General features: G+C 41.0%; 1 pseudogene; it reads left to right on the top strand.

Annotated features, from left to right (window-relative positions):
- Positions 1-8,597: 8,597 nt before the first annotated feature.
- LOC138083556 (NEDD8-conjugating enzyme UBE2F-like) lies at positions 8,598-9,163 on the top strand (annotated as a pseudogene).
- Positions 9,164-16,559: the final 7,396 nt, after the last annotated feature.

Here is a 16,559-nt window from a genome sequence, read left to right as displayed (position 1 = left end):
TAAAGTGAAAGCAAACACTTATGAAGTGTGTTATCTCAGAGTGTGTTCAGTCACCAAGTCATATCCAACTCTTTGCAAGCCTATGGACTGTGCCAAGCCAGGCCTCCTGGTCCCTCACCATCTCCCAGAGTCTGGCCAAGGTCACGCCCACTGAATCAGTGATGCCATCCAACCATCTCATCCTATATTGCCCTCTTCTCCTTTGCTTTCAATCTTTCCCAACATCAGGGTCTTTTCCAGTGAGTCAGCTATTTGCATTAGGTGGCCAAAGTATTGGAACTTCAGCTTCAGCATCACTCCTTCCAATGAGTATTCAAGGTTGATTTCCTTTAGGATTGACTGGTTTGACCTCCTTGGTGTCCAAGGGACTCTCAAGGTTATTCTAAAGTGCCAGAGTTCAAAAGCTTCAATTCTTTGGCACTCTGCCTTCTTTATGGTCCAACTCACATCCGTGCATGACTACTGGAAAGATCATAGCCTTGACTATATGGAACTCTGTCAGCAAAGTGATGTCTTTGCTTTTTAATACACTGTCTAGGTTTGCCATAGCTTTCCTGCCAAGAAACAATGGTCTTCTAATTTCATGGCTGCAGTCAGCATCCACAGTGATTTTAGAGCCCAACAGGAAATCTGTCACTGCTTCCACTTTTTCCCTACTATTTGCCATGAAGTGATGGGACCAGATGCCAAGATCTTATTTTTTTTAATACTGAGTTTTAAGCTGGATTTTTCACTCTCCTCTTTCACCCTCATCAAAAGGTTCTTTAGTTCTCCTTCTGCCATTAGAGTAGTATCATCTGCATATCTAAACTTGTTGATATTTCTCTAGTAATCTTGATTCCAGCTTGTAACTCATCCAGCCTGGCATTTCACAAGATATGCTCTGCATATAAGTTAAATAAACAGGGTGACAATGAACAGCCTTGTCATACTCCTTTCTCAATTTTGAAGCAGTCAGTTGTTTCATATAAGGTTCTTACTGTTGCTACTTGACCTGCATACAGGTTTCTCAGTAGTTAATTCTAACTTCTATAGCTGAGCTGGTGTTAATCTGTTTTAAAGGACATCCGAATCAAATTTGTTTTATTCTATTTAACTTGTAATGTTGAATGTCTGCTCTTGCTAAATACTCAAGAGTTTTATCTTACTAAGGCAATGGAGTAGCAAAGTAGGCTGATGAACCTGGTGCCAGGCTCCAAAGCTCATAAAAGAGTTCTAGAAAAACATCTATTCTGCTTTATTGACTATGTCAAAGCCTTTGACTGTGTGGATCACAATAAACTGTGGAAAATTCTGAAAGAGATGGGAATACCAGACCACCTGACCTGCCTCTTGAGAAACCTGTATGCAGGGCAGGAAGCAACAGTTAGAACTGGACATGGAACAACAGACTGGTTCAATAGGAAAAGGAGTACATCAAGGCTGTATATTGTCACCCCGCTTATTTAACTTCTATGCAGAGTACATCATGAAAAATGCTGGACTGGAAGAAACACAAGCTGGAATCAAGATTGCCGGGAGAAATATCAATAACCTCAGATATGCAGATGACACCACGCTTATGGCAGAAAGTGAAGAGGAACTAAAAAGCCTCTTGATGAAAGTGCAAGTGGAGGGTGAAAAAGTTGGCTTAAAGCTCAACATTCAGAAAACAAAGATCATGGCATCCAGTCCCATCACTTCTTGGGAAATAGATGGGGAAACAGTGGAAACAGTGTCAGACTTTATTTTGGGGGGCTCCAAAATCACTGCAGATGGTGATTGCAGCCATGAAATTAAAAGACGCTTATTCCTTGGAAGAAAAGCTATGACCAACCTAGATAGCATATTCAAAAGTGGAGACATTACTTTGCCAACAAAGGTCCATCTAGTCAAGGCTATGGTTTTTCCTGTGGTCATGTATGGATGTGAGAATTGAACTGTGAAGAAGGCTGAGCACTGAAGAATTGATGCTTTTGAACTGTGGTGTTGGAGAAGACTCTTGATTGTCCCTGGACTGCAAGGAGATCCGACCAGTCTATTCTGAAGGAGATCAGCCCTGGGATTCCTTTGGAGGGAATGATGCTAAAGCTGAAACTCCTGTACTTTGGCCACCTCATGCGAAGAGTTGACTCATTGGAAAAGACTCTGATGCTGGGAGGGATTGTGGGCAGGAGGAGCAGGGGATGACAGAGGATGAGATGGCTGCATGGTATCACTGACTAGATGGACATGAGTCTGAGTGAACTCTGGGAGTTGGTGATAGACAGGGAGGCCTGGTGTGTTGCCATTCATGGGGTCGCAAAGAGTCGGACATGACTGAGGGACTGAACCGAACTGAAATTGGTTAAGAGTAGATTAAGTCTGCTGAATACTTGTAACAGAAACTGTGCTAAGGGTTTTTGTTTAATCTTTAAAATACCAGTTTTAAAATCCATTCTATTATACTCTCCAGATTTTACATGAAGAAACTGAAGTTTAGAAAAGTAACATAACTTGTCCAAGTTCACATAAGTAGACAGAGGCAGAGCTGAGGTTTGGAGCCATTTCTGTTCAATTCTAGAACCTATTTCTCATCGCTAGGTCACCTCTTACTGATATGGGATCTATAGACATGAAGCCGGAGAAGCCAATGGCACCCCACTCCAGTACTCTTGCCTGGAAAATCCCATGGGTGGAGGAGCCTGGTAGGCTGCAGTCCATGGGGTCGCGAAGAGTTGGACACAACTGAGAGACTTCACTTTCACTTTCCACTTTCCTGCACTGGAGAAGGAAATGGCAACTCACTCCAGTGTTCTTGCCTGGAGAAACCCAGGGACAAGGGAGCCTGGTGGACTGCTGTCTATGGGGTTGCACAGAGTCGGACACGACTAAAGCGACTTAGCAGCAGCAGCAGCAGCAGAAGTAGACATGAAGCAGAGAACATAACTTCTAGTCCAATTAGATCTGCAAGCATTTTTATGCTTAAAAGACTGTAATGAATCATAGCCATAAAACTATAAAATTTAGTACTGAAAAAGAATTTAGATGTCACCCTTAGTTTATTCTTTTACTTATTTATGTACTCGTTTGTTTATAGATGTTTACTGATCAATATTTATCAAAGTGGCTACATTAAAAGATAAAAGAATTTTACTTCTTCGTTTCCAATTTGGATTCCCTTTATTGCTTTTTCTGCTCTGATTGCTGTGGCCAAAACTTCCAGAACTATGTTGAATAGTAGTGATGAAAGTGGGAACCCTTGTCTTGTTCCTGACTTTAGGGGAAATGCTTTCAATTTTTTATCATTGAGGATAATGTTTGCTGTGGGTTTGTCATATATAGCTTTTATTATGTTGAGGTATGTTCCTTCTATTCCTGCTTTCTGGAGAGTTTTTATCATAAATGGATGTTGAATTTTGTCAAAGGCCTTCTCTGCATCTATTGAGATAATCATATGGCTTGTATTTTTCAATCTGTTATTGTGGTGAATTACACTGATTGATTTGCGGATATTGAAGAATACTTGCATCCTTGGGATAAAGCCCACTTGATCATGGTGTATGATCTTTTTAATGTGTTGTTGGATTCTGATTGCTAGAATTTTGTTAAGGATTTTTGCATCTATGTTCATCAGTGATATTGGCCTGTAGTTTTCTTTTTTTGTGGCATCTTTGTCAGGTTTTGGTATTAGGGTGATGGTGGCCTTATGGAATGAGTTTGGAAGTTTACCTTCCTCTGCAATTTTCTGGAAGAGTTTGAGTAGGATAGGTGTTAGCTCTTCTCTAAATAAATGCTGGAGAGGGTGTGGGGAAAAGGGAACCCTCTTACACTGTTGGTGGGAATGCAAACTGGTACAGCCACTATGGAGAACAGTGTAGAGATTCCTTAAAAAATTGCAAATAGAACTACTGTATGACCCAGCAATCCCACTGCTGGGCATACATACAGAGGAAACCAGAATTGAAAGAAACGCGTGTACCCCCTGTTCATCTCAGCACTGTTTACAATAGCCAGGACATGGAAGCAACCTAGATGTCCATCGGCAGATGAATGGATAAGAAAGCCGTGGTACATATACACAATGGAGTATTACTCAGCCATTAAAAAGAATATATTTGAATCAGTTCTAATGAGGTGGATGACTCTGGAGCCTATTATACAGAGTGAAGTAAGCCAGAAAGAAAAACACCAATACAGTATACTAACACATATATATGGAATTTAGAAAGATGGTAATGATAACCCTCTATGCGAGACAGCAAAAGAGACACAGATGTACAGAACGGACTTTTAGATTCTGTGGGAGAGGGAGAGGGAGGGATGATTTGGGAGAATGGCACTGAAACATGTATACTATCAGGTAAGAAACAAATCGCCAGTCTGTGTTCGATACAGGATACAGGATGCTTGGGGCTGGTGCACGGAGATGATCCAAAGAGACGATATGGGGTGGGAGGTGGGAGGGGGTTCAGGATTGGGAACTCATGTACACCTGTGGCTGATTCATGTCAATGTATGGCAAAACTAATACAGTGTTGTAAAGCAAAATAAAGTGAAAATTAAAATTAAATAAATAAATAAAAGATAAAAAAATAAAATTAAATAATAAATAAGTAAGAATTCTCCTTAAGTACTGATCCCCTGGAGAAGGGAATGGCTACCCACTCCAGTATTCTTGCCAGGAGAATCCCATGGACAGAGGAGCCTGGTGGGCTACAGTCCATGGGCTTGCAAAGGGTCAGACATGACTGAGCAACTGAACAAGAACAACAACGTGAGATTTTATGCGTTCATGGCTATAATAGCTATTATAAGGTACAAAGATGCATGAGATGCAAATTCTTATCTTTAGCTTGCTGTTCACAAGAACACAATTTACTATAGAAAGTAGTTAGTGTATGTTACGTATTATCTAGTCCACCACTTCTATAGATAAGAAAATTGTAGTATAAAGAGGTAATACCTTGACTAATAACTTGATTATCCAGTTAGTCAAATCATGTTGTCACCAATCCAATTAAAACTCAGGGTCCCTAGTGTATTCCACCTGCTAATATAAATACAATGCACACAAATCAGCTGCTAGGGAAAGGAGTTTATAGTTTTACTTGTTGAAATATATACCTTATGTGAACTTTATTAAATTAAAATGATAGTTCAAGAAACTAGATCCGTTTGACTCCTGAAAGGGATAGAAAATAAAGTTATCCACCACCTTCCAGTAAAGGGATTCAGAGAGTAGCTGGAAGTGTTGTATTACAAAGTCACTTCCGTTGCCCTGACTAATCACCACAGGGGATGTTTCAGGCCAAGTGTAGGGTTTCACTTCAGTTGTGATCCCCAGACTGAAAAGCTGCACTCTCATATTAATCGGCATAAAAATTGGTGCCTTGAATCTTCCCTTAGGGTAGAGCACTTAAGTTTGGAATCCAAAGCCTGACTGGGATTGTAGCCCATGTTCTTCATAACTTCTACCAACTTAATTTAGACCATTTCCACCTAAAAGTTCTCATTCAGGTCCTCTCTGCTCACTGTCTCACTAGGATTGCATGTCCATGAGAGTAGATCAGATTTCTTTAGAAGTTAAGAAACCTTACAATGATACTACTCTCTTTCCTTCAAAATCAAAGTATGATTTTTCAAGTTTTTTGCCATTTGTACTTCCCACATGTGAGCTTGGATTTGTCCAGTTCTTGCTACCTGCACTTCTCACCTCGCCGAAGCTGCACGACTGCTCCTGACGTCCTAGTGACCTGCTGATGGTCTCCCTGCTGGAGTCCTCTCCTGACGCAGAGACAGAGAGAACTGCATTAAAATGCTGAGTCATCCTGTGATCCCACCCCACCCCCTGGCCTCCTTGTGACCATTCTTTGGCTTCAGTCTGCAGTAAATACCATTAACATTTCTCCCCCTGGCCTGTAGAGTCCTCTGCCATCTAACAGGCCCTTCCTGCATCTCATCCCCATCTTCTCCACCCTCCCTTAACTCACTGGGCCACAGTCTGCTGTTCTTTAGCTTCTGGTTATACCAAGTGTCTCCTCACCTCAGAAATGCGGCACTCACTCTTCTCTGCCTCAGCTGCTCTCCCGACACCCTTCACTCATTCCAATCTTTTGGGTTTTAGCCTAAATCTTCCTTCTAAAGACTATTCCTCAGCCTCTTTTGTTATCTCAGCCATTTACCTTTTTTCCTGTATAAAATTTACTCCCTCAGTGGGGAGAGTTGAAAAGCAATGAAAAGTAAACAAATGAGCGCTATTTGCTCTCCAATACTGATATTGATCTGTAATTAGTTGAGCACATACCTTCTCCATCAGAGCATAAGCCCAATAGCAGAGACCTGTCCATCCCGTTCACCACTGTATCCCCAGTTATAAGCACATATCTGTACTTAAATAGGGCTTCCCTGGTGGCTCAGCTGGTAAAGAATCTACCTGCAATGTGGAGACCTGGGTTCAATCCCTGGGTTGGGAAGTTCCCCTGGAGAAGAGCCACCCACTCCAGTATTCTGGCCTGGAGAATTCCATGGGCTGTCTAGTCCATGGGGTCGCAAAGCATTGGACACAACTGAGCAACTTTCATTTTCACACATAAATATCTGCTGAGTGAATTAATACACAAATTCTGTGGATCCTTCTATATATTCGTGTGTATATATATATATATATATATGAATATGAATTGTATACTAAATTATTTTATCAGTTCCATTAGTTTTTAAGTTGTTCTCAGTTTTGTACACAGACAATCATATTGTCAGGAGTGGGGAAGATAAATGTTTCATAGCTTATCCAATAACTATACCAATTATTTTCCTTTCCCATGTTATCATATGGACTGAAACATCTGAGGAGATATCTCCAGCTCCATCATGGGAAGTAGAGTACACGAGCAGGGAGAGCTCCAGACCCCCAGTCTTGCTTCAGAAATAAGAGCTAAGCTTTTGTTGGTTTTCTAATTGCTTCCCCGAAGAGTTATGAGGGGAAAAGGCTTCTACTCTCAACACTAAACTTGAAATTCATCACTGGGCTAGAACTTCTGGAATAATATGAACAGTGGTATCCCAGTCATCCTTGTTTTTTTTAGAAATGATCATTTATTCACTATTTAATATGAGTCAGATACAAACTCTAGGCACTGTATATCAATATTTCCCTTTAACAAATAGTTTTTAAAAGACTAAGTGAAATGTCCATAGATGCAGAGAAAGTAAGTATTATAGTCAGGATTCAAATTCAAATCTTTCTAATTCTAGCCATTTGTCATAACTATAAAGTTAAATAAGGCTTTATATAGGGAGATTTTGAAATACTTTCTCCCCTCTACTAATTTAACAAATTGTACTTCCTGAAAAATGGCCATGACAATATCTCTCATCCCACATAAGCTCTTACAACGTGACTGTGACAGTCACAGAGGCGAGATGTAGTGCCTACGTCCCCTAACTGTAAGCCAGGGTGACTTCTCTGCCCACACCCAGAAGTGATACTCTAACTTCTAGGGCCAAGTCACAGAAGAGAATACTGCTTCCTGTTCCTCTGGAGGCTTGTCTCAGTTTCTAGACACCATGACATGAGGGAGCCCAAGAAACCTTGGAGGGGATCCAAAGGCCCTAGCCCACAGCCCGGGCTGAATTCCTGGCTGGCAGGCAGAACCACCTTGCCAGCCGTGCAAGTGTGTCATCTTGAAAGCAGATCCTCTAACCAACCGTTTCCATACTCCACTTAGTTGCCCCAGCAAACACTGCATGGAGCAGAGGTGAGCTGGCTTCACTGAGTCCTGCCTAAGTTGCAGATACACAACGAAAACAAATAATGGTTGTTGTTTCAAGCCACTAAGCTTTGGGGTGGTTTGTTAAGCAGTAATAGATAACTAAAACAGAAGACATATATTCTATACACCAGATAAGATGAAAAAATTCTACTAACAATTAGGTTTTTGAATATACAGATTATATGTATTAGTATCAAGAACAAAAAAAAAACTGACTAAGCAAAAAGACAATCTACTGAATGGGAAAAAATATTTGCAAATGGTATGACTGATAAGGGGTTAATATCCAACATATATAAACAGTTCATATAACTCAGCATAAAAATTAACAGTAGAACTGAATAGACATTTTCCAAAAAGGAAATGCAGGTGACTAACAGGCACATGAAAAGATGCTCACCTTCAACAATCATCAAGGAAATGCAAATCAAAACCTCAATGAGATAACACCTCACACCTGTCAGAATGGCTGTCATCCAAAATAACACAAACAACAAATGTTGGCAAGGATGTGGGGAAAAGGGAACCTTGTTACACTGTTGGCAAGAATGTACTTTGGTGCAGCCACTGTGGAAAACAGTAAGGAGATTACTAAAAAAAATAAAAATAGAGTTACCGTATGATCCAGCAATTCCACTCCTGGGTGTATATCCAAAAAAAAAAAAACAACACTAATTCAAAAAGACAACAGCATTATTTATAACTGCCAAGATATGGAAACAACCAAAGTGTCTGCCAACAGATGAAGGATAAAGACGATGTGGCTCAGGTGAGGGGCTGAGTCTCGACATCGCCTGCCCACCACAGTGCTGGGCACTGGCCTGCCTTGCCTGTCTCTGGGGTCCCAGGATAAATATAGCAGTGATGCTGACGCTGGCAAGCAAACTGAGGCATGAGGACAGTCTCAAAGGTCCTGGGTGTCAGCCACAGCCTCTGACTCCACTCGGCAGGTTTCTGTGACAGATAGGCTGTTTGTTAAAGAGGTTGCAGAATTTGAAGCTAATTTACCTTACAGGTGTAAAGTGCATTTTTCCAACCCAAGCGAGCTTCATTGCTTTCAGCTGTTGCCCCAGATAAGGGTTACTAACAGATGGAAAATTTCAGTTTGAAGCTGAAGTTTTCGATGCATACAACACTGTGCCTCCCAAAGTGAACTGTTTGACTCACGTCTGGCATACCAACTCCACAGGAAGAGGCGAGATACATCTCAGGGCACTGACTGGGCCCCCACAAGCACGCTGAAGGATGTTGTTTGGGGACTAAACTCTTCACTTACTGATCCTTTGAATTTTGGTGATCCACTGGATATAGAAGCTGCAGAACATCATTTAGGGGACAATGAGGTCTTCTGGAATAAAGGGGAAGACTACATGAAGCATTACGCCAGAAGATATGGGGAGAGGACTGCAGGACCCTGGACTGTGCCTTAGAAGTTGGTCTCCAACTGAAACCAGAAGGGGACCTCCTCCCGAGTCCTCAGCTCCCCTCAGTCCCACTGGGCCATCTGAGTCCTGTGACCATGTTGTCCCAAGGAAGACCCTTTTCCAGACCACCCATTGCAGACAGAGAGCCCCACATAAATATAGCCAGAAAATATATGTGGGGTTCTAAAAGAGTTATCTGCTTACCTTAAGATGCTTATTTTTTGAAATTATACTGTATGGATTGTTGATGACATTCTCGAAAGGTTGTAATGATCTCAACATTGAGGCTTGAGTTTGCTTTTCCCCCCCTCTCAGAGTTAGTCCTTCCACGGCTGTTGCTAAGGATGTGCTCAGCGCAGTCACAGATTGGTGCTCAGAACCCCGCTACAGACTGTGATTGGAGGGAAATTCTCATAGCTGCTCCCGCAAATGTCGCCCCTACTTAGATGCAGTGAAGCTTCCCAGAGTACAGAGCCATTCACTGTAGAGCTCTTACTTCAATGTGTATTTTATTGAATTTGGAAGAAATAATCCATGTCCCAGGGCTTCCTTTGTGGCTCCGAGGGTGAAGAGCCCGCCTGCCATGCTGGAGACCAGGGTTTGATCTGTAGGTTGAGAAGATGCCTTGGAGGAGGGCATGGCGACCCTCTCCAGTATTCTTGCCTGGAGACGCCCCATGGACAGAGGAGCCTGGCGGGCTACAATCCATGGGGTCTCAAAGAGTCAGACACGACTGAGCGACTGCCCACAGCACGGCAATCCATGTCCCAAGAGTTCCTGGTGCTGGAGAACAGACCACGGCAGGCCCTGGGCACCGCACACTGGGACCGATGGTGATCGGAGGCCAGGAGCCAGCAGAGAGGTCTGGCAGTGGCTGTGGGTGGCCTGGCATGTAATGAAGTCTCCCGGCAGTTCACATCAGGGGATGCGCTACCCCTCCACCACTGATACCCCTGTGAGTCCTACAAGATCTCCTCTCCGCCTGGCAGGACTCACTTGTCAGATGTATTTTTGGGTGCTGGATTCTGATTCCCTGAACCTCAGCCTCAACCTCCTCACAATGCGTGGTTTCCAGGTGATGCATGGTGCTTGACAGTAAAACATTTTTGTCTCTTAAAAAAGGAAGAAGAAGAAGTGGTTTATATATGCAATGAAATGCTACTTGATCATAAAAAGAAGGAAATGTTGCCATTTGCAGCAATATGGATGGACTTGGAGGGCATTATGCTAAGTGAAATAAGTCAGAGAGAGACTGACTACTGTACGCGATCACTTATATGTGGAATCTAAAGTGGAACAAGCAAATGACTATAATGAGAAAGAAGCAGATTTACAGATACAGAGAACAAACTAGCAGTTACCAGTTTAGGGAGAAAAGTGGGGAGGGCGATGGAGAGGTACAAATTATTAGGTATAAAATAGACTATGAAGACATATTGGACAGCATGTGGGACACAGGCAATGTTTTATAACTAAAAAGGGAGTATAAGCTTTAAGACTGTGAATCAATGTAGTGTAGACCTGTGACTTACATAGTATCGTGCATCAACTATACTTCAATATAAAATATGAATCTCATCCCCCCAAAGAAAAAAAATATAGTGATTTTATGCTACCTTTCACTAAGCTATTACTATTGTGGTTTACAACATCAATCCTTTCCTTAAAGAATTATATTTTTACCTTTGCAGAATGCTTCAAAACCATGCTTTTATTGTTCAGTTTTAGCTCTTTAAAGTTATGTCTTTACTATTCTTGAATTCTTAATTTTGACCCATCCTCAAAGTTCTGTAAACATTGATGATTGGCATTTAGCTTTAGGAAGAACAGCTTGATTTGTGTTCTTCTCTGGAATGCATGATTTTCCTTGTTTTAAAAGCTTCAATTCATGCAAAAAGCTTGGTTTGTCTTTTATATTCAAGAATTTTGCCTGAGTATACCTAGGCATGTGTTTCATTTGTTTTTAGTGAGCCTTTTTAAAAGCTTGTTTTTATTTTGGTTGCCCTGGGTCTTTGTCGCTGCATGCGGGCTTTCTCTAGGTGTGATGAGCGGGGGCTGCTCTTCTTTGGGGTCGCGGGCTTTTCAAGCAGTGTCTTCTCCTGTTGCAGAGCACGGGCTCTAGGTGTGCAGGTTGCCGTAGCTGCAGCACACAGGTACAGTTGCTGCAGCTCCTGGGCTCCAGAACGTGGCCTCAGAAGTCGTGGCGCATGGGCTTAGTTATTCCCCAGCACGTGGATCTTCCTGGAGCAGGGATGGAACCTGTGTCTCCTGCGTGGGCACATGAATTCTTATCCACTGGGCCACGAAGGAAGTCTTAGAGGATCTTTTTAAAGCTTCAAGCAAATATTTCTTCAACTCAAAGATGTCTTCTGTCATTTAATTGTTAATTGTGTTCTTCTGGTTTCATTTCCTGCTCTGGAATTCCTATTTTGCATAATTACATCTGTTGAATTTCTTATTTCTTATCTTTTCTCTCATTATTTTCAATTATTTGTTGTTTTCCTGTGAGTCTTGAGAGAGCTCTTAAGTTGTTGGGTTTTTTTTTTTTTTTTTTCAGCTTCATTAATTGATTTTTTTTTCAGTATAATTTAGGGCATTCATTCCTTCAGCAGGGGGTGAACCTGGCAAAGACATTTCTAATTTTCACTCAATCTTTCCAGACCTCAATTATTTCCTTATTCATGATAATCAATCCTCATTTTGGAAATGAACTATCTTCTTGGGTCCTATTGCAAACAAGATTTTAAGTCTTTTAAAATGTTTGCTCTTTGCTTATGACATATTTTGGTGCAATTTAGCAGGAAAAGATAAGTGCCAGGAATGGGAACTGACAGGAAAAATATTCGGCAGTACTGTGTATTGTGATTCTTAGTACTGATGTATCTGTTTTAGATTCCAGGGTTAATTATGGAGTGTTATCAATTTCGGCTCTAGTTTCTAACATATCTTCATGGAGAATATGAGGCATAAAAGGAAACTTAAAAAAAATAGCAATGAGAAAAGCTGAGGCAGACTCAAAGTGCTCTCATAAGGATGGGACATCCTTGCAATGCAACACCATGTAGCCATTATGATGATACATTTATTGACATAGAAAGCTGTTTGCCATACACAGTTAGTGCTAAAAGCAAATTTTTAAAAACATATGCAGCCTGATCCTATTTTTTGTGAGAAAAGTAGCATACATATTGGTCACAGTCACAGGCTGGAGAATTGTAATCTTTTTGTTCAAAATGGGGTTTCCCTGATAGCTCAGTTGGTAAAGAATCCGTATGCAATGCAGCAGACCCTGGTTCAATTCCTGGTTCGGGAAGATCCCCTGGTGAAGGGATTCTTGGGCCTCTCTTGTGGCTCAACGGGTAAAGAATCCGCCTGCAATGCGGGAAACCTGAGTAAAGAATCTGCTTGCAATGTGGAAGACCTGTGTTTGATCCCTGGATTGGGAAGATCCCCTGGAGAAGGGAACAGCTACCCACTCCAATATTCTGGCCTGGAGAATTCCATGGACTGTATAGTGCATGAGGTCTCAAAGAGTTGGACACGACTGAGCAACTTTCACTTTCACTTTGTTCAAATCAGTTCAATTTGCTAAATCAATACAAACTTGCAGTCAGTAGAGGGCGCAAAGAGAGAGAGAAAGAAGTGAGGTGAAAAAGCTGATGTATGAGTAGGATGAAAGTTTTCATAACATAAAGATTATTCTGATTTTCTCTCCATTTGTTTATCAAAGAAAATTTCAAAAGGATCATAGAAGCATAATTGCAGCTTGACTGTCACTTATTCTGCAGAATGTTTGGTGTTAGCTAGAGAGTCAACGCACGTACTTTCAGTGGGTAAAGGAAACAGAAAATAAAAGAGTGCCTATTTTGTGCCAGGCACTAACATATACATAATACACTGTCGTATGCTACATAGAACATATTTTGATATTGCATCAGACTTTGCAAGCAGATTAACACAGTCTTGATGGGGTTTTGATTAAACTATAAATCTTAGAGATACTGACAAAATCTCACAGCTACAGATCACTTTATAGTTATTAAATGCTTTCAGATTTACTATTTCTTTCCATACAACATTCTGTAGAACAGACTCTTCTTTTAAAGATGAAGGTAGGGTGGTTTATGGAGGTCTGTCAAGATTAGAAATTCTCTCAGCAAGGTTTTTATATCTGGGTATGCTGATTTCCTCATGCTGTCTCTCAAATAATCAAGAAATCTTCAGACGTAAACAACAGCTTGGCCTCATGAAAGAACCTCATGATATTAGCAATAATTAATACCAACATACATCAAAGGATTTGTGTTCTCCATTATTTTTTTATAGGATTTGACATCATAACTCACATGTCTGACTCTTGGGTTAATATAGATTTGGTGGTTTCCAATGTTGTGAGAAGGCTCAAGAGAGAACCCCAGTGACAACCAGAAAGAAAGAGGGGCCCTCAGCCCTATAGCTACAAGGAACTGAATTCTGCTGACAGCCCCATGAGCTTGGAAGAGGATCCCAAGGTCCAGAAAGGAATACAACCCACTGATATCATGATGGCAGCCTTGTGAGAGCCTGAGAAGGAAACTCAGGATGGTCTACAATAAATAACCAAACTGATCACATGGACCACAGCCTTGTCTGACTCAATGAAACTATGAGCCATACCATGTAGGGCCACCCAAGACTGATGGATCATGGTGGAGAGTTCTGATAAAACGTGGAGAAGGGAATAGTAAACCACTTCATTATTCTTGCCTTGAGAACCCCATGAAAAGGCAAAAAGATGTGACACTGAAAGATGAACTCCCCAGGATGGTAGCTGCCCAATATGCTACTGGGGAAGAGGGGAGAAATACCTCCAGAAGGAATGAAGAAGCTGAGCCAAAGTGAAAACAACACACAGCTGTGGACGTGACTGGTGGTAAAATAAAGGCTGATGCTGTAAAGAAGAATATTGCATAGGAACCTGGAATGTTAAGTTCATGAATCAGCGTAAATTGGAAGTGGTCAAACAGGAGATGGCATGAGTGAACATTGACGTTTTTGGAAACAGTGAACTAAAATGGACTGAAATGGGTGAATTTAACTCAGATGACCATTATACCTACTACTGTGGGCGAGAATCCCTTAGAAGAAATGGAGTAGCCCTCATAGTCAACCAAGAGTCCGCAATGTAGTGCTTGGATTCAATCTCAAAAACAACAGAATGATCTATGTTCATTTTCTGGGCAAACTATTCAATATCAGCAATCTAAGTCTATGCCCTAACCACTAAAGAAGCTAAATTTGAATGGTTCCATGAAGACGTACAAGACCTTCTAGAACTAACACCAAAAAAAAAAAAAAAGATGTCCTTTTCATCATAGGGGACTGGAAAGCAAAAGTAGGAAGTCAAGAGATACCTAGAGTAACAGGCAAGTTTGGCCATGGAGGACAAAATGAAGCAGGGCAAAGGCCAACAGAGTTTTGCCAAAAGAACACACTGGTCACAGAAAAATCCCTCTTCCAAAAACAAAAGAAATGACTACACATGTACATTACCAGATCGTCTATACTGAAATCAGACTAATTATATTCTTTGCAGTCAAAGATTGAGAAGCTCTATACAGACAGCTAAAATGAGACTGGGAGCTGATTGTGGCTCAGATTATGAAGTCCTTATTGCAAAATTCAGACTTATACTGAGGAAAGTAGAGAAAACCACTAGACCATTCAGGTATGACCTAAATCAAATATCTTATACAGCGGAAATGACAAACAAATTGAAGGGATTAGTTCTGATAGACAAAGTACTATGGATGGCAATTTGGGACATTGTACAAGATGTGATCAAGACTATCTTGATTGTTGTCTGAGGACACCTTATAAATAGCTGAGAAAAGAAGAGACGTAAAAGGCAAAGAAGAAAAAGAAAGATATATCCATCTGGATGCAGAGTTCCAAAGAATAGCAAGGAGCAATAAGAAAGCCTTTCTCAGTGATCAATGCAAAGAAATAGAGGAAACAATAGAATGGGAAAGACTAGAAATCTCTTGAAGAAAATTAGAGATATCAAGGGACATTTCATACAAAGATGAACACAACAAAGGAGAGAAATGATATGGACTTAACAGAAGCAGAAGACACTCAGAAAGGTGGCAAGAATACATAGAAGAAATATACAAAAGAGATCTTAATGGCCCAGATAATCACGATACTGTGATCATTCATCAAAGGCCAGATATTCTGGATTGTGAAGTCAAGTGGGCCTTAGGAAGCATCATTACGAACAAAGCTAGTGGAGGTGATTGAATTCCAGCTGAGGCATTTCAAATTCTATAAGACCGTGCTCTTAATGTGCTGCACTCAATATGCCAGCAAATTTGGAAAACTCAGCAGTGGCCACAGGACTGGAAAAGGTTAGTTTTAATTCCAATGCCAAAGACAGGTAATGCTAAAGAATGCTCAAACTACCGCACAATTACACTTATTTCCCATGCTAGCAAGGTCATGATCAAAATTCTCCAACTAGGCTTCAACAGTACATGAACCATGAACTTCCAGATGTGCAAGCAGGATTTAGAAAAGGTAGAGAAACCAGAGATCAAATTGCCAACATCTGCAGAATCATAGAAAAATTAAAAGAATTCCAGAAAAACACCTACTTCTGCTTCATTGACTAAGCCTTTGACTGGGTAGATCACAAAAAATTGTGGAAAATTCTTAAAGAGATGGGAATACCAAACCCCCTTACATGCCTCCTGAGAAATCTGTATGCAGGTCAAAAAACAACAGAACTGGACATGGAGCAACAGACTGGTTCCAAATTGGGAAAGGAGTACATCAAAGCTGTTTATTATCACCTTGCGTATTTAACTTATATGCAGAGTACATCATGCAAAATGCCAGGGTGGATGAAGCAAAAGCTGGAATCAAGATTGCCAGGTGAAATATCAATAACCTTAGATATGCAGATGACACCAACCTTATGGCAGAAAGTGAAGAGGAAATAAAGAGCCTCTTGATGAAAGTAAAAGAGGAGAGTGAAAAAGCTGGCTTAAAACTCAACATTCAAGAAACGAAGATCATGGCATCCAGTCCCATCACTTCATGGCAAATAGATGGGGAAACAATGGAAAAAGTGACAGGCCTTTCTTTTCTTAGGCTCCAAAATCACTGCAGATGGTGACTGCAGCCATGAAATTAAGACACTTGCTCCTTGGGAAAAAGCTATGACAAACCTAGATGGCATATTAAAAGCAAAGATATAACTTTGCTGACAAAGATCAGTCTAGTCAAAGCCATGATTTTTCCAGTAGTCATGTATGGATGAGAGAGTTGGACCATAAAGAAAGCTGAGTGGTGTAAAATTGATGCTTTTGAACTGTGGTGTTGGAGAAGACTATTGAGAGTTCCTTGGACTGCAAGGAGA

Source organism: Capricornis sumatraensis, chromosome 8 (assembly GCF_032405125.1).
Source record: "Capricornis sumatraensis isolate serow.1 chromosome 8, serow.2, whole genome shotgun sequence".
Lineage (NCBI taxonomy): Eukaryota > Metazoa > Chordata > Mammalia > Artiodactyla > Bovidae > Capricornis > Capricornis sumatraensis.
This window is presented reverse-complemented; position numbering and strand designations above follow the sequence as displayed.